This window comes from Mytilus californianus, unplaced genomic scaffold (assembly GCF_021869535.1).
Source record: "Mytilus californianus isolate M0D057914Y unplaced genomic scaffold, xbMytCali1.0.p SCAF_2, whole genome shotgun sequence".
Classification (NCBI taxonomy): domain Eukaryota; kingdom Metazoa; phylum Mollusca; class Bivalvia; order Mytilida; family Mytilidae; genus Mytilus; species Mytilus californianus.
Window position 1 is genome coordinate 118,498,137 of NW_026262668.1, and position 20,072 is coordinate 118,518,208.

The following is a 20,072-nucleotide window of genomic DNA, read 5'->3' on the forward strand; positions in this document are numbered from 1 at the left end:
TCCTAAACAAATAAATGAACTAAAATTAAAAAACATACAAAATGAAGACTAACAAAGGACAGAGGCTCCTGACTTAGGACAGGAGCAAAAAATGCAGCGGGGTTAAACATGTTTAGTGAGATCTCAGCCCTCCCCTATACCTCTAGCCTATGTAGATTAAACAAACACACAGCAATACACCGCTACATATTGTGCCAAAGTCGGGCTGGGGAGGGTGCATGTTATACTGATTTAACCCACTGGATTGTGTGCCTGCACCAAGTCTAACCAGGGAGGGATTGCATGTTAAACTGGATTAGCCCCACTAAATTTGAGCCAAACGTCCGGCTATCCGGGTTTTGTGTTGTTCATTGTTGATTAAACGTCTATTTTACTATTTATGGACAGGACTCGATGGTCTTTGTTGTTGTGGTCTCTTAATTTTCCTACCTTTTATCTTTTTATGTATTATTGTCGTATAACAGATCTAAAGCCGTTTAATTACGAAACTATCTGCAATCTATTTAATAGTCCTAAACATGCATGACAAATTTGACACTAGACGTTGTACGCAAACAAAAATCAATACACCAATGTATCTAAAGTCACAATTGATACAACTTTATATAAAAATAAGGAGATGTGGTATGATTGCTAATAAGACAACTATCCACCAAAGTTTAAATGAAGTGGATGTAAGCAATTATAGGCAACCGTACGGCCTTCAACAATGAGAAAAACCCATACCGTATAGTCGGCTACAACAGTCCCCGACATGAAAAATATGAAACAATTCAATTGAGAAAACCAACGGCCTAATCTACAACAAAACAATTAACGAAAAACAAATTTTCTGCTCTTTGGTCGGATTGTTGTCTCTTTGATACATTCCCCGTTTCAATTCTCAATTTTATTATAGATATAACTGCATATAAAAATAAGAATATGTGGTGTGAGAGACAATCAGACAAATCCCTTCCAGCGGTCAACAGACGTTAGCAATATAGGTCACCGTACGACCTTCAACAATAAGCAAAACACACGCTGTATAGCATGAAAGCTTCAAATGGCCTTGTCATGACAAACACGAAAGATGAGTGGATGTCAATCTAATTAAAATATAGAACTCGGATTTCGTTATACTGCATACTCGTATGCAGTATAACGAAATCCGAGTTCTAAATTTTAATTAGATTGAGTAGATGCAGAACAGAGAGAGTGAAAAAACACGGATACCGCATGGAAACTGGCAAATGGTCCGCAATGTTACTTTGGTCAACTCACTAACTTGAAATTAAAGACCTGGCGAATTTAAGTCCTTATCTATGGCTGAGATGTATGTTTAAAAAAAAGGAAAACCAAGGTTTGTTTGGACATTTTTTTTTGCAAGTCTTGGTTTTAAATTATTTGCGAGTAAGCTTAAGGAGTCAATAACAAATAATCGCTCCCAGAAAGACGGGAAAATCCATTAACAAAAGAAAAATGAATATACGAACTACAGTGCACAGTATATTATATACATATTTTATTTGCGATCATAAAATGTACGTTGTCGTCCATTACTATGTAAATTGGCTCGATTAAAAAAAAAATCTGAATATGTTTATGTTGCCAAGGGTTTTTCACAAGTATAGTAGTTAGCAGAAAAGTTCACCAAACTATACATTTTACCTATTCAAAAACGAAATGCAAATTTCACAAGGCTTGATCCAAATAGCCTTTTTACTGTCTAATAACTTGCAAGTACGAAAAAGACAGGACAGAAGTATATTTTGTCTATATGTTTGGTGTTTGCACACTTTTAAAAGTTGATCATGCATTCGTTTTAAAATAAAATTTTGACCAGATAAAAGTTAAAAGATGACATAATTGGACAACCGCAATTGTTAAATCGCTTTGACGTCCGAAAAAAAATAATAATCAACACATGCATTGCAACTTTTAAAGCCAGTTAAATCCTTTTTTTTTGCTGAAAGAACGTGCGATATCATAAAAAATGATTATCAAAACATAACAAAAACACAAGTAAAGAACATTTAAGTATTCAATATAAATCAAAACACAAAGGTTATTCCTGATTAGTTTTGTTTTCGAATCATTTTATTTAGGCGTTGAGACCCTTTGGTGACCCCACAGGTTAAATGTCTATAACAAATACGTCGTGAATAGTGGGCGTTACAGACGAACGTTCACCTAATCTGACCCAGTCAATGGGATATTTTAGCGCGCCAATCAATGGTCTCGTCTACGCTGTTATGTACATGATTCTATAACATTTTCCACTCTCCCTTTTCTGCCAAGCGCCATCAAACGAGACGGAAAGTAACTGTTCAATGTCCACATCATTGTTAGTAGAGTTTTCTATGGTACATGTACTTGTACATGGCTGTATATCTGAAGGAAGGTTTATCTCTTCTGTTGACGTTCTATAATTGAAATACATAAATAACGAGATTTTTATCACTGAACATACATGTTCAATTTTGTATAATATGATATAAAGAAAACGGAAATTCAATCGGGTACGGATCTTTACGATTTACATTTTGAGATGTAGCTACATGTACATTTCTATACATTTTAAATCTGCTTATAAAATCCCCTTGTCTAGCATTGTTATTACACACATATATATATACATGATCAAAATTGAAAATGGAAATGGGGAATGTGTCAAATAGACAACGACTCGACCAAAGCAGAAAACAGCCGAAGGCAACTAATAGGCCTTCAACACGGAGAGAAAATCCAGCACCAGGAGGCGGGATACAGCCGGCCCATTAACATACATTGTGTATTAGTTCAGTGAATGATTACCTGGTTATTTGTATTTCCTCATCGATTCCTTGTTTACAAGTGTCAGCAGCCTTTTTCTCTATCGTCGATCCTATTTCTCGCTCTCGTTTTTTTAGTGCTTTTACAGTTATTGAAGGGACATTCATGGTTGAGAAGAAATATCCAACTTGTTCGGGTCCTTTACCAGTATGTATCATTGCTGGAAACAAATAATAAATATTATAGAATATATGGCAAAAACAATAGAACATCTCGTAATTACATTTACTGGCAATCACCACCCGGTAAGCTGAGTTCACGTCGTTTAGGTTAGCCCGGTTTTCATTATCACTTGTTGCGGTTATAAAAAGTGTCAACAGACAGTTTCTTTTAAAAAAAATATTAATTTTGATTCTAAAAAAGGAAAGTTTTAATACAATTAAAACATCATTATAAAACGGAGATGTAAATTATTTTTTTCTATTATTACTTCACTGAGTTCATGCATGGACGAAATGAAGGAAATATTTATGACAAAAAAGTATCTACATGTATGACTGTGAGTATCTTGGAAAAAATTTTTTGTTTGACTTACCGTGGCCTAGAGCACTTTTGGTATTAATATCCCATATTCCAAATCCTTTGTTTTCTTTATTTTCATCTCTGTGTTGTTTTCCCGTGTAAACACAATTGACGGTTTTACACTGCTGGCATTTTATCTTCAATACGCTACCGAATCCGTATCGTACTTCTGCAAGACAGTCTGACAGGTTGAGTGTTGACTTTTTACATTTTTTACAACAAGACAACTGTTCCGCTAAATACCCAAGCTCTACAATTCTTCTGCCCTCATTCCACAAAATAAAGTTTGAATCAGTTTGTGTTTCAAAAGTACTGGTTTTTACTGGTATGTCATCTTCTACTTTTCTTTTTTTCCAAGTGAACTTGCCCTTTTTAGAGTGCATGCGCCGCTTTTCCGCCATGTTCAAATGCAGGACTGAAACGTCTAACGGGATTTGTAATGTACGTCACAATATAAAAAGCACACACATTCCCGCAAATTTGCAGTTTGATTTTATTATACACGGTATTGATATAAGATAAATATTGCGAACATTTTACACGATCATGTTATACAAATAGATATAGGAAGATGTTGTAAGAGTGCCAATGAGACAACTCTCCATCCAAGTCACAATTTATAAAAGTAAACCATTATAGGTCAATGTATGGTCTTCAACACGGAGCCCAGGCTCACACCGAACAGCAAGCTATAAAGGGTCAAAAAAATTACTAGTGTAAAGCCATTCAAACGGGAAAACCAACGGTCTAATCTATATATAAAAAAAGACTATTTATAAGTATTTTTTATGTTTTTGTTTAAACTTTCACATATGTGTGATTTTTGCTATTGTTCTCGTTTTTGTTATTTTCATTTCGATCGCATACATGTAGATTATTAGAATTGTGAATATGATACATTGTACGTATAGTAAGCAACGCTAAAATGAAGATATTTTTAATATGCAGATATCTAAATTTGTAAATTTGAAATAAAGAAACATTTATCTTTCAACTGTTTTATACCAGACTAAGGCAAATTATTTGTTTAACTCGTTCTAAGTTATAACAAAACATCAGGTTTTACGTTTGTCGTCAATTTCATGTTTGTCCGACAACAGCAGGAACGATAACTCGTGACGTAACGTTATTCGGTATCGTGTTACCTTAACACGACAACGTGTTTACGTTCCTGTCCTAGGTAAAGAACCCCCGTCAGAAGTTTTCTTTTGTTATATATCTTGATAGTTTCTTTAGTCAGTTAGAAATTTTAAGATCTCTGATAGTTTCTTTTAAATCTTTCAACAACTTTTTAAAACTTGGGCGAAAACATTTTTGTGAGTGTCAAGATTTCCTTAACATGGAATGATTATATAATTATTTGTTCCCGATATTTAACATTTAAGCTTTGCAGTAGAAATGTGATATTCAATTTGCTTTGGTTTCATGTAAGTCCATAAATGTCTATATTTCTTACCTATTTTAATTAAATGAGAACACATAGCAATAGCAAAATAGAATCTAGGTAACTTTTCAAGATTTTAATTTAAATGCTTTTCTTTCAAATCTTTAACCGAATAAAACATATAAATTGTAGGCTGAACAGCCTACCGTTTATTTAACAATCCCATACACGTATCAACGATTGAACATCTAAACAGATATACGCATAAATAAAAATACATTAATTTTTCACAATTATCTTTTTTATATTTTACACGCATCCCCTAAAAATACTGCAACACCATTGCCACTTTTTATTTCTCGTAAAACAAAGATAACAACATACAAAAATAAACAGAAACTTAAAATATATGAACAAATGTACGAGAGTCCCATTTATTAAACTGAGAATAAGCAAACCTATATGTAGAAAACTAAGTTATTCAGGAATTAATTTTGATATATTCTCCATGCATTGATTGATTTTTTTGCATTTTGTTTTACCAAAAAAGCAATGTTCCGATTTACAAAAGCAGAGTTGACCGTCGATATTCTTATCTTATCAATGTAGACCATTCCGACTTGTCCTTAGACATTTGAATTTATTATTGGTAGACCACTCCAAAAATCTTGGTAGAACACTCCGACTTCACCTTGAATTTATTCTTGGTAGACCACTCCATCATAACCTCATGAAGTTTTATTTATTATCGGTAGACCACTCCAACATGACCTTATACGGTGTTATTTATTCTTGGTAGACCACTTCAACATAACCATATTCGGTTTATGTAGACAACTCCAACTTCACCCAGACGGTTTGATTTACTAGTATTCTTTGTAGAATTAAGAATGGAAACGGGGAATGTGTCAAAGAGACAACAACCCGACAAAAGAGCAAAAAACAGCCAAAAGCCGCCAATGGGTCTTCAACGCAGCGAGGAAATCCTGCACCCGGAGACTTGCTTCAGCTGACCCATAAACAATAATGTGTACTAGTTCCGCGAAATGGACGCCTTACTAAACTCCGAAACATATAAATGAACTAAAATCAAAAACACAAAAGACTATCATACGGTAGAGGTTCCTAACTTGGGACAAGCGTTTGAATGCAGCGGGCTTAAACATGTTTTGTGAGATCTCAACCCACCGCTATACCTCTAGCCAATGTGGAATAAACAAACCCATAGCAATGCGCACAGTAAAACTCAGTTTAAAAGAAGTCCGAGTTCGATTTTTGAATAGGTAACAAAAGAAACTAAGCAAAATGGCAATGATAAACATACATTAACAAAGGACTACTAGCAGTTACTGACACGCCAGCTCCAGACCTCAATTAAATTGATCGAAAGATAATATCCACCATCCCAACTTTACCGGAGGCAGTTTTATTTATAATTAATTGTAGACCACTCCAACTTGACCAACGACAATTTAGGTTTATTCCTTGAAGACTACTCAAACTTGACGTTTCCTTTATTCATTGTAGACCATTTTGTTTTATATAGCTTCTCATCCTTTTATACATTTTTGGATTATATTTCTTATTTCTCCTCTCTCATTTAGTACTGATAAAAATTATCTAGACAAGCGTTTGAAACACAGAAAAATCGATATTTCACTCGGGTATCTGTAACTGATGTCAAGCGGTAAGTTATAATACATATATAGAATTATGGTTCAACCAAGAAGTTTCAAGGGAAAATGTGGAATAATGTTAGATTAAAAGTCTGGATTGTTATTTTTACCATGGCATGTGCTATATTCAGATCGGCGCTAAAAATTCAGTAAGCTACACGCGCTCTCACTTCCGTTGTTTATATACCAAAGTTTTGGGGGAACTTCAACGTATTTTCACAGATACAGACTAGGATATATTTGTTAACTCGGTTTCATGTATTCTGCTGTTTTTATTATGAAAATATCATACCATTATTGCTGTCTAAATTTAATTGATTGATAATATCATACCATTATTGCTGTCTAAATTGATTAAAAATATCATACCATTATTGCTATCTAAATGGATATTGATACGAAGAGGATTACAGCAATGCTTATTTGCTTATTATATTTAGTTTGTGTTATTGTTATTGAAACTATTATCGGTTACGCTGTTATGAGCTGTATTTATGTAAATCGAAGTAAAGGTTAGTCCATTAATAGTTATCCCATGAGTACGCGGTGTGTCAGTGTAAGATCACCCCGATGGCCGGAGGATGGTAAGATGACAAAATAAATTGACCAAAAACAGGCAAATATAATTAAATTACATCGGGAGCTTTATATGTTTTGAAAACATGTTTAAAATATCAGTAAAACAAAAGCTATGATAAATTTTAAAAATATAAATATATTTGCACATAGATAGTCTAGCTGAGTGGCATTAAAAAGCAACTACCAATAGATCAAAGATGTTTTGTTGTTTTTTTCAAAGTAAATAACTAAAAGCTTTACCAGAATATAGATAAAGGTGGCACATTCCCTTCTGTTTTTAAATTCATGCATGATGAGATGGATCAAGTTCCTTAAAGTTAAAAATATCATCACCAAGTTGCATTGATTTTCATTCACAAGGTTTCATAGTACATACTTTTTTGTGTACAAAGTAATTGCATGGATAATAAATTACCACAATTATAAGATAGCGTTGTACCCTTATCAAGGTATTAAGGACAATATTTGTTGTTCTTTATTTAAATGATATAAACTTGCAATTGTAAAAAATATTTTGTAAAACCAAATATTTAAGTAGCAGGATGTATAAAAATCAATAAGATAACAAATAGCAAACATTTCTTTTTTAATTTGGGACACAACATTTTATTCCAAATGACCAGTGGCAATTTTTGTTTTTAATATCTTGATTACGATAAAATGAAGTCTTACCCTTGTGGTCATTCATGCATAGTTACTTAGTACACGGAAGATATATGTGCTATGAAACCTAAATGCAAATTCAAGCAATTTGATTGGAAGTTGTAAGTATGTGCTAATAGGGTTTTAATTGTGTCTTTTTGCTTCATTTAAATCTATGATGTTAGTTGTTATCTATACGATAAAGAGCTATACGAACAAAAGGGACATAAAAAGAATAGCGAAATTCACCTAAGGTCAACTTTTCATGAGAGAGTTGAAACTTTAGTTTTTAAATAAATCCTAAATTAATATACGGAGAATAAAAAACATTTGTAATAAATCATGAAAGTGTATATAGTTGAGTGGAACGGATGAATAAAGTTTATTGGAACAAGTGTATAGAGATTATTGGAAGAGGTGTATGGCGATTTTGAATCTATTAATAAAAGGAGGCCTAAAACTTATATGTGATAATGGTTTAATTGTCTTCTGTTTGACTTTCCGTGGCATCCTTGTTGTTATAGAAATATTTGAAGAATATCACCCACTGTCTCCTCATACAATGGTTGTTGAGATGATCATTTTTATATCCCCAGACTTCTTAAACATTGTATGATTGTATTTGATGGATGGTGTATGTACAGCGGCAAAAAGTTCAAACATTTACAGGGTGACAATATGTGTGGGTGATAGCATATGATTTGTAAAATACAAACACTAAGACCTTATTTGGTAATATTATTCTTACTCCGATCTACCAGTTTTGGCCTTATGCTTTACCGAGAGAAAAAATGTCGAGTGCATAGCGAAGAGGCAGCCGTTGCATTTTTTAATTAAATGCAAACACATCACAAATCTAGATACTTAGAGGTAATCATAGTTCTGAGTACTCATGTCCAGCATGCAACCCTATCTAAATAGGCTGAAATCAAGATACTGGCTTCCGAAGCTGCACAAAACACCTTACAAATATAGAATTATTTCGTCTTCAAGCCATTGTTTCACTACTAAACTGTCCATTCTACTTACTAGTACACTTGGTACAATAAAAAACCTGGTAATAAATTGTTCGAATAAAAAAAATAGTGGAATTAATTACTTTTGGAGTGTCAAAAATTCGTTGGAAGTACTTGATAAATTGCATGCTTATATTGGTGATTTCGAATCTGTTCAAAGTTTAGATTTTTCTACCCTATATTCTACATTGCCTCATAATCTCATTAAGAAATTAAATGGGAATTTAAAATGCCAGAATGCGAATGTATATGTTTAAACTCTTTTAGGTCATTTTTTAGTGACAACAAACAAAAGAACTATGTCAATTGGACCTGCTTTGAAATGATAATTGCACTTGAATTTTTACTAGATGTCATTTTTGTTCGCTATGGAGATTCCGTATATCGTCAAGTAATCGGAATTCCAATGGGGACTAACTGTGCGCCACTTATTGCGGACCTGTTTCTCTATTGTTATGAGTAACAATTTATGACTAAAATCAGCAAAGACCAATCAAAACAACATCTGATACAAAAATTTAATACCACTTTTAGATATTTGGATGAAATATTGGCTCTCAATAATGAAGACTTCAGTATGTACACTAAAGAGATTTATCCTGCTGAACTGACTTTAAAAAAAAGCCAATACTAACAATGAACACTGCTCTTTCCTGGATCTTGATATCTATATCTTTAACGGGAAGCTTAATACCAAATTTTACGACAAAAGAGATGACTTTTCATTTCCTATTGTTAATTATCTATTTTTAGATGGTGACGTTCCCTTGTCACCATCTTATGATGTTTATGTATCTCAGCGTGTTCGATTCGCTCGTGTATGTAACAAGGTATTTGATTTCAACGAAAGAAATCTCTGTATTACTGAAAAATTATTACACCAGGGTTTTCGATATCACAAACTAGTCAAAACATTTACTAAATTTTATCATCCCTACAAGGACATCATTCGTAAATATAAATCAACATGCAGACATCTTATACGTTCAGGTATTTCACAATCAATCTTTTATGGTAATATTCTATATAAAGAACAAAAAAAGTCGTCATTCACCTCAAAAGCTAACCAAACCTTTAAACAGACTTATTCAGAAGAAATATAGTACGATACTGTTGTCAGGTCATTAAAGATGGCATATTTTGGAATTCATATTGATTCAATCATAGGGTCTTTTCATCGGAAATAAACACATTTATTCTAAAACCAGTTGTTGGCATGTAAAATAATAACAACTGGTTTTAGAATAAATGTGTTTATTTCCGATGCAAAAACCCTATGATTGAACCAATATGAATTCCAAAATATGCCATCTTTAATGACATGACAACAGTATCGTTATGTCCTTCTCATATATTTTATGATGGTATGATACTAAACCCCTAACGGGAGGGATTGTGCTTGATTTTCATATGATGAAGACATAATCTTACAATCAGTTTAATTGAGGTCTGGAGCTGGCATGTCAGTAACTGCTAGTAGTTCTTTGTTAATTTATGTATCATTGTCATTTTGCTGAGTTTCTTCTGTTACCTATACTGAGTTTTACTGTGCGTATTGCTGTGTGTTTGTTTATTCCACATTGCCTAGAGGTATAGGGGGAGGGTTGAGATATCACAAAACATGTTTAACCCCTATGCATTTTTGCGCCTGTCCCTCGTCAGGAGCCTCTGGCCTTTGTTAGTCTTTTTTTTTTTAATTTTAGTTCATTAATATGTTTCGGAGTTAAGTGAGACGTCCATTTTTACTGAACTAGTACACATTTTGTTTAGGGGCCAGCTGAAGCCCGCTTCCGGGTACGGGATTTTCTCGCTGTGTTGAGGACGCATTGGTGGCCTTGGGCTGTTTTCTGCTCTTTGGTCGGGTTGTTGTCTTTAATAAGTTTAAGTCAAACTGGTGTACAAGAGTTGCTGCGTATGCAGAGGGAAGTAAATTGAGGACTTATAAATTGTTTAAAAATAATTATTGTACTGAAAATTATTTGAAAAAATATTCTGCTAATTAAACACAGAAGTGCTTTTGCAAGATTTAGATGTGGGGTAGCTCCACTAAAAATAGAAACTGGAAGGTATGAAAGAAAAGAAGTCCACGAGAGGGCATGTTTAACTGTAGCTCTACTTTTGAAGATGAACCTCATGTCATTTTAAAATGCCCATTATATGTAGATTTAAGACAAATCATGATACACGAAGCTATACATTTTAATGAACGTTTTAACCTATTATCAGATAGTGAAAAATTTATATTTTTATTTAATAACGACCATGTTGCTGGTATAGTTGCCAAAACCTGCAATAATATTTTATTGAGAAGAAACAGTATTTTATTTCACTAGTTCTTAAAGAAACAAATGTTTTACTTTCATTTAGTATAGATGGACACTGTAAATTTCAAATGTAAATGTGTAAAAATATGTTTATATGTATATAATGTGTCTTAAAAGTCTCTCATAAACCTGTTTAAAATTGGTGCATATATTGCAAATGCTTTAAATGTTTTATGTTTATTTCTGTGAATCTTATTTTATGTTTGTCATGTGGTGAGACTATAATAAAATATTGAATCTGAATCTGTCTCTTTGACACATTCCCCATTTCCATTCTCAATTTTACGTTCAATTGTCTAAAATAATTGATTTGGCTTTCAACTATTTACCACATATAATTATCACCATCTGATTGACGTCAAACATTTGATATAGTGTTAATTGTTTTTTTAAAATCAGGACATGTGGCATGGTTGCTAATGAAACATCAATACACTAAAGACCAAAGGACTAGAATGCAAATAACCTTTGAATTTGATTGCTAGAAAGATGAGCATAACTGCAAAGATATAAGATAATAAAAAAAACGTAAGATATTAATGGGAAAGAGAGAAATTGATATGCATGAGAAATATCAATGGGAAAGAGAGAAATTGATATGTATAAGAAATATCAATGGGAAAGAGAGAAAATGATATGCATGAGAAATATCAATGGGAAAGAGAGAAATTGATATGCATGAGAAATATCAATGGGAAAGAGAGAAATTGATATGCATGAGAAATATCAATGGGAAAGAGAGAAAATGATATGCATGAGAAATATCAATGGGAAAGAGAGAAATTGATATGCATGAGAAATGTCAGTGGGAAAGAGAGAAATTGATATGCATGAGAAATATCAATGGGAAAGAGAGAAATTGATATGCATGAGAAATATCAATGGGAAAGAGAGAAAATGATATGCATGAGAAATATCAATGGGAAAGAGAGAAAATGATATGCATGAGAAATATCAGTGGGAAAGAGAGAAATTGATATGCATGAGAAATATCTGTGGGAAAGAGAGAAATTGATATGCATGAGAAATATCAATGGGAAAGAGAGAAAATGATATGCATGAGAAATATCAATGGGAAAGAGAGAAATTGATAATATTGCATATTTTGGTATTAATATTGATTCACTCATAGGGTCTTTGCATCGGAAATAAACACATTTATTCTAAAACCAGTTGTTGGCATGATACGGGTTATGTTCTTCTCATATATTTATGATCGTATGATACTAAACCCCTAACGTGAGGGATTGTACTTGATTTTCATATGATGAAGACATAATCTTTCAATCAGTTTAATTGAGGTCTGGAGCTGGCATGTCAGTAACTGCTAGTAGTCCTTTGTTAATTTATGTATCATTGTCATTTTGCTTAGTTTCTTTTGTTACCTATTCTGACATCGCACTCGGACTTCTTTTAAACTGATTTTACTGTGCGTATTGCTATGTGTTTCTTTATTCTACATTGGCTAGAGGTATAGGAGAGCGTTGGGATCTCACAAAACATGTTTAACCCCGCCGTATTTTTGCGCCTGTCCCAAGTCAGGAGCCTCTGGCCTTTGTTAGTCTTGTATGTTTTTTAATTTTAGTTCATTTATATGTTTTGGAGTTTAGTGTGACGTCCATTTTCACTGAACTAGTACACAATTTTATTTAGGGGCCAGCTGAGGACCACCTCCGGGTGCGGGATTTTCTCGCTGCGTTGAAGACCCATTGGTGGCCTTCGGCTGTTGTCTGCTCTTTGGTTGGGTTGTTGTCTCTGACTTATTCCCCATTTCCATTCTTAATTTTATGAGAAATATCAATGGGAAAGAGAGAAATTGATATAGATATAAAAAGATGTGGTATGAGTGCCAATGAGACAACTCTCCATCCAAGTCTCAATTTATAAAAGTAAACCATTATAGGTCAAAGTACGGTCTTCAACACGGAGCCTTGGCTCACACCGCACAGCAAGCTATGAAGGGTCCCAAAAATTACTAGTGTAAAACCATTCAAACGGGAAAACCAACGGTCTAATCTATATAAAAAACGAGAAACGAAAAACACTTATGAACCACATCAACAAACGACAACTACTGAACATCAGATTCCTGACTTAGGACAGGTGCAAACAATTGCAGCGGGTTTAAACGTTTTAATGGTACCAAACCTTCACAACCTTATCTGAAACAATAGTGTAACATCACAACATAGAACGACACACTATAAAATATCAATTGAAATGGCTTAACTCAATCAAAAGACATATTAACACAAGTGAACATACACTGAACGAATAAATTTGATCTATGATACAATGTGAATGCAAAATCAATAAAATAAGGGATGAATAATTAAAGTAACAGTATTATACATGATAAAGATTAATGGGAAAGAGAGAAATTGATATGTATGAGAAATATCAATGGGAAAGAGAGAAATTGATATGCATGAAAAATACTAAAAAAATTAGTTGGACAATTAAGGTTAGATTCGACAAATCGACACACACGAAACAAAAAAAAAACGAACACAAAATTAAAAGCGGTTGCTAATTATGTTATTTTCTATTTATTTTCTATTTCTAAGTGGCATAACTCCTGTAAAAATAGTTGCTTTGCACTCTTCCTAGACCTTGCTGATATAAGCCGTCGATATCAATTTCATTATAAATTAACAAGAAATGTAGGCGTGAGAGTGCTCTAAATGCTAATTTCAATATAAATTTCATTTCAAAGAGACACTATTGTAAATTAATAAGCGCAGTTTTTCGAACTCACCCCAAACATAATGGTTGCTCATATAAACCTTATATGTACATTTCAATACTATCTTACAAGAAATGTAGGTGTGAGAGTACATACATTTCAATTTACAAAATAATGTATACATGTAATTCCCATGAACTCATTTAAAAAATATTTGAGCGGCGCTGATTTTGTAACTAGTCTTAGACATTGCTGATATAAATTTCATAAATATCTGGCAAGAATTGTTCACTTGAGAGCGCTTACAATATGATTTTCTTTAGAATTTCGAAGAGACATAACTCCTGTTAGCATAGTTGATCAGCGTTAATATTCGAACTTAACCCAGACATCGATGATATAAACATAAGACAATCCTACAAATAATGTAGGCTTGAGAGCGCTTACAATGCAATTTTCCGTGTAATTTATATTTCCAAGGTGCAAAACTCCTTTAAAAATAGTTTTGGCACTAATTTTCGAACTTTCTAAGATATTACTGATATAAACCATTGATATAAATTTGGTTAAAATTTGGCAAGAATTGTATACGTGGAACCGCTTAGGGACGGACGGGCGCCTGGTATTTATATGTCACCCGCACCGCGTTGCTCGGGGGACAAAAACTATCACCCTAATGTACACTTCCGGAGACCACGAGTTCACACTGGTTGATGGGGTTCGTGTTGCTAAATCTTTTGTTTTCTGTGTGATGTTTTTATATTGCTGCTTTTCTTGTTCTTTTTGGCCATAATAATGACTGTTTTTATTGCACTTCTGACTTTTGATTGCCTCCGTGGTAATTTCTCTTTCTTTTTATCAATACATTTATATGGATCGTATCTAAATTTATGTGCTCTATTAATAAGATCAATATTAAAATTAAGATGTGAAATCCCGATTATGTCCAAACCAAATATAAGAATATTTGAATGAATTTAGTAAGGTTTTCGTGAATTTGTTTTAGCGACATCCCTGACTTTATGATATACTGACAGACTTATAAAAAGCAACACTAAATTTTTTACTTAATTTCAAATATACAAAACTTGTAATATATACGGGAGCCGATAAGGGTCATTAGGCTCGATTATTAGGGGTCCAAAGTTTAACATAGGCCCCAATGGAAAAAGCTTTGAAAATCTTTTCCTTAAGAACTACCAGGCCATATTGGATCAATCTTAGAGAATGGATGATCCTTATATGATGAGGATTAAATATAAAAAAAGAAGATGTGGTATGATTGCCACAAGAAACCAAATGACACAGAAATTAACAACTATAGGTCACCGTACAGCCTTCAACAATGAGAAAAGTCCATACCACATAGTCAGCTATAAAAGGCTCCGAAATAACAAATGTAAAACAGTTCAAACGAGAAAACTAACGGCCTAATTTATGTACAAAAAATAAACGAAAAACAAATATGTAACACATCAATAAGCAACAACCACTGAATTACAGGCTCCTGACTTGGGACAGGCACATACATACAGAATGTGGTGGGGTTTAATACAGGCTTCAATGGGGAGGACGCTGTAAGAATCTTATTAAGAACTAACAGTAGCAATGCAGTTATAATTTGAAACAAGCATCAGTAGGCCATAAAGATGCAATTGTGTACAAATGAAGGTACATAGGTCCATGTGTCTGAGCACTAGGAGTCCAACGTTTAACATAGTCTTTATTTGGAAAAGCTTAAAATTCATCTTCTTCAGAATCTGCAATGAAAATTTAGTCACATTTTACACGAATCTGTACATACCAAACATAACTAGAGGCTCCAAGGAGCCTGAATCGCTCCCCTGTTCAACTGGGTCTCATTTGACTTGATTATAAAATAAAGTTCTAGTATGTGCAAGTAAATAACTTTAATTAAGCTTGATTGCATTTAGTGTTCATTATTCTCCAAAAAAAGATGAATTTGTTTACGCTACAAACTTTGCCCTCACTGACGACCATTTTGAATTTTCTATCGCCTCAAAAAGTGACAACGCTAAGGTTGTCGTAATTATGACATAGCGATCAGGAGCCTGTTATTCAGTGGTTGTCGTTAGTTGCTGTGTTACATATTTGTTTTTTGTTCATTTTTTGTACATTAATAAAGCCGTTAGTTTTCTCGTTTGAATTAAATTGTTTAACATTTGTCATTTCGGGGCCTTTTATAGCTGACTATGCGGGGGCTTTGCTCATTATTGAAGGCATTATGATGACCTATAGTTGTTAATTTCTGTGTCATTTAGTCTCTTGGCAATCATAATACATACTCTTTGTTTATATATATATAGCGATGTCGTTATAACGACATAAGGATGTCGTTATTACGACATAGTGATGTCGTTATTACGACATGCTATGTCGAAATTACGACATAGTTATGTCGTTGTAACGACATGCTATGTCGTAATTACGACATAAATTATTTTTTTCGAATGACCCTTATCGGCTTCCGTAAATATACATATATAATGATTATCATAAAAATTGTATCTGACATATGTTAGAGGAAATTTCCAATGCGAACAGATTTTTGATCGCAAATGTTTTATACCTTAGTTTTAAGTTTCAATGGATTATTATCATCTATTTTCGGAGATAAAAATAGTGCTGCGTCTCTAAGGACCTTCACTATCCTTTAAAAATATTCTTTGATGTGTATAATTTTATTATTTACGTTGCATACGTCGAAAGAATTATGCATAGCAAACATAACCTGGTCTAAGATAAGTAACAAGAAACAACAAAATTTACCAAAAATTGTTTTTTTTTTTGTTTTTTTTTTGCGATTTCCAATAATTCAATGGTATATGACTATATTAATGCAAATTGATTTTCAATGTCAAGTGATAGTTGTGACAAGTTACGTCCTGAAAAGTATACATCACACTGAAGGCAAATATGTCAATATTTGTCAATATTTCAGCCATTTATTCATTTACAGGATATTTATAAATGAAATATTCAGGAACATTGTAATAGATCATTTCGGTACGAAATATTTACCAGATTTTGCAAATTTCTATAGCATACATAATATCATGCACATAAAAGTATCACAATTTCGTAATATGTTAATAAAATGCTTTTTACATTGTCAAACAATTGAAAATATATGAAGATATAACTAGTTAAATGAATACTTTTTGGACTCTTGGCAGATCAATAAGCAATCATGAAGATATTGAAAGATCCTAGATGCTTTTTATTCATTTTCTATAAATGGAATATGAATTCGTTGTAATGATATCTTAGTCTGTGGCTAATGTAATAAACTGCGTCAAAATTGTGAATCATACTCTATTTTTAATATTTTAAAACTTTTATATTGGAAATCATACCGCGTGCTTGTTAAAGGTTGCAAAGCATTTGTCCAAACAGGAACATATATATTGATATATAGATATACTGTTCCCAGATCCAAACAGGAACATATATATTGATATATAGATATACTGTTCCAAGGTCCAAACAGGAACATATATATTGATATATAGATATACTGTTCCAAGGTCCAAACAGAAACATATATATTGATATATAGATATACTGTTCCAAGGTCCAAACAGGAACATGTATATTGATATATAGATATACTGTTCCCAGGTCCAAACAGGAACATATATATTGATATATAGATATACTGTTCCCAGGTCCAAACAGGAACATATATATTGATATATAGATATACTGTTCCCAGGTCCAAACAGGAACATATATATTGGTATATAGATATACTGTTCCCAGGTCCAAACAGGAACATATATATTGATATATAGATATACTGTTCCCAGGTCCAAACAGGAACATATATATTGATATATAGATATACTGTTCCCAGGTCCAAACAGAAACATATATATTGATATATAGATATACTGTTCCAAGGTCCAAACAGGAACATATATATTGATATATAGATATACTGTTCCGAGGTCCAAACAGGAACATATATATTGATATATAGATATACTGTTCCCAGGTCCAAACAGGAACATATATATTGATATATAGATATACTGTTCCCAGGTCCAAATAAAAAAAGGTGGAAGATACCAAGGGGACAATCAAATCTCACAAGTCAAAGAGAAAGTGACAATTCCATGGCAAAACAAATAAGAAAAACAGATCCTGCTCCCCAAGTGGCTACCGTCATGTTGTCAATGGTAAGTAAAAATTCGGTTTAGGAAATGAGTATGGGATTATGGTAACCACAATTGAAATATATCCTTGATCAGATGGCTTCCGTTAAACGGAAATACATTACACATTCTTTTCCATTATAATAATTTATTCATTTTTATGTTGTTTTAAAAATTAAAAAATGGAATCAGGTAGACAGTGTATGTAACTGTATTATCATTTGTTCACTTGAAAAAATTCTGTATAAAAAGTATCGATATTTTTAATAAAACTTTTGTGACATAATGGTGAATTTCAGATTTTTCGAACCTGACAGAGCATTGAACTCTGAAACAGACAATGCATGAAATCTTCTTTCCATTAGAAAGCTTGATAATGAGTCAACTTTTGGATAAATCTGATTTTAGAACAAAGTTTTACCTAAAGTTCCTTTCATATATGTCTGGCATTGTCAAAGTAAACTTCCTCTACTTTGATTAGGGAGGTTCTGCTTTGCTAAAAATAACTTCATTGAAAATGATTTCATAGATAATTTTTAATCACTTCTATAAAATAGCAATCATAAGTTTTTGTGCAGGTTATGACAAGACCATTCTGTATTCAAGCGGGAAATAAAACCGAACATAATCTATATAAACTAGAAAAAAAAGTAACAAATTCAGTTAATAATTGAAATCAAAATTTGCAAGACATTTCACAATATCCGATTTATCGCACACAAACTGTCACAATTGTGCTACAATATAGTTTATTTTTCCCTAGATTAATTCTCAATTGGCAATCATACCATGTTTCCTTATTTTTATATCAAATTGTCATACATCGCTATTTAAAGGAATAACTCCTATCAAGTCATTTAAGGAAATATAACTCCTGTTAGGAGCCGACTGATAAATTTGGTATTAGATCTTGACATTTTGAGCATTTTTAATTGTGGTTAGAATTCTCTTTCCATTATGGTTTTCAAAATATCAGTTAATTGCTTACAATTTATTATTATTTCCTTTTTAGCTCACCTGACCCAAAAAGTCAAGTGAGCTCTTTTCATCACTTAGCGCCCGTCGTCGTCGTCGTCGTTAACTTTTACAAAAATCTTCTCCTCTGAAACCACTGGGCCAAATTAAACCAAACTTGGCCTAAATCATTCTTAGGGTATCTAGTTTAAATTATGTATCCGATGACTCCGCCCACTAATCAAGATGGCCACCTTGGCTAAAAATAGAACATATGGGTAAAATACAGTTTTTGGCTTATATCTCTGAAACTAAAGCATTTAGAGCAAATCTGACACGGGAGTAAAAATGTTCATCAGGTCAAGATATGTCTGCCCTGAAATTTTCAGACGAATCAGACAAACCCATTGTTGGGTTGCTGACCCTAAATTGGTAATTTAAAGGAAATTTTGCAGTTTTTGGTTATTATCTTGAATATTATTATAGATAGAGATAAGCTGTAAACAGCAAAAATGTTCAGCAAAGTAAGATCTACAAATAAGTCAAACATGACCAAAATTGTCAATTGACCCCTTAAGGAGTTATTGTCCTTTGAAGTAAATTTTTCACAATGTTTTGTAAATTTTTGTAATCTTTTACAAAAATCTTCTCCTGAAATTACTGGGCCAAGTTAAACCATATTTGGCCTAAATCGTCCTTAGGGTATCTAGTTTAAAAAATGTATCCGATGACCGCGCCCACCTACCAAGATGGCCGCCATGGCGAAAAATTGAACATAGAGGTAAAATGCAGTTTTTGGATTATATCTCTGAAACTAAAGCATTTAGAGCAAATCTAACGGGGTTAAAATGTTCATCAGGTCAACGTGACCAAAATTGTCAATTGACCCCTTTAGGAGTTATTGCCCTTTACAGTCAAATGTTCACTTTTTTTCGTAAATTTTTTTAATCTTTTACTAAAATCTTCTCTTAATCTACTTGGCCAAATAGAATTAAACTTAGCCACAATTATTATTAGAGTACCTTGATTGAAATATGTATCCGATGACCCTGCCCTACAACCACCATGGTCCCCATTTGTAAAAATAGAACTTAGGGGTTTACTCTAGAAGTCTATAGGAAAAATGTAAAAAAAAAACCAATTTCAAATGGTCACAACTTGAAAACTAATTTAAATAAAGATAAGGGGTCTTCAGTGACTATTGTAAGACTACAATGGGATGACTGGTCTTTTTTTCTCCAGGGAGTGCAATTTTTTCAGGGGAGGCGGTGCTAATAATTTCTCCTTGATATGTTCC

The 20,072-nt window shown here is 32.9% G+C and overlaps 1 long non-coding RNA gene across 1 annotated transcript; it reads left to right on the plus strand.

The window, feature by feature from the left end:
• Positions 1 to 16,885: 16,885 nt before the first annotated feature.
• LOC127728677 (uncharacterized) lies at positions 16,886 to 17,952 on the plus strand. Its single transcript, XR_007994309.1, has 4 exons — positions 16,886 to 17,050; positions 17,286 to 17,379; positions 17,427 to 17,520; positions 17,615 to 17,952. It is a non-coding gene; the product is annotated as an uncharacterized LOC127728677 (long non-coding RNA).
• The last annotated feature ends 2,120 nt before the right edge of the window (positions 17,953 to 20,072 follow it).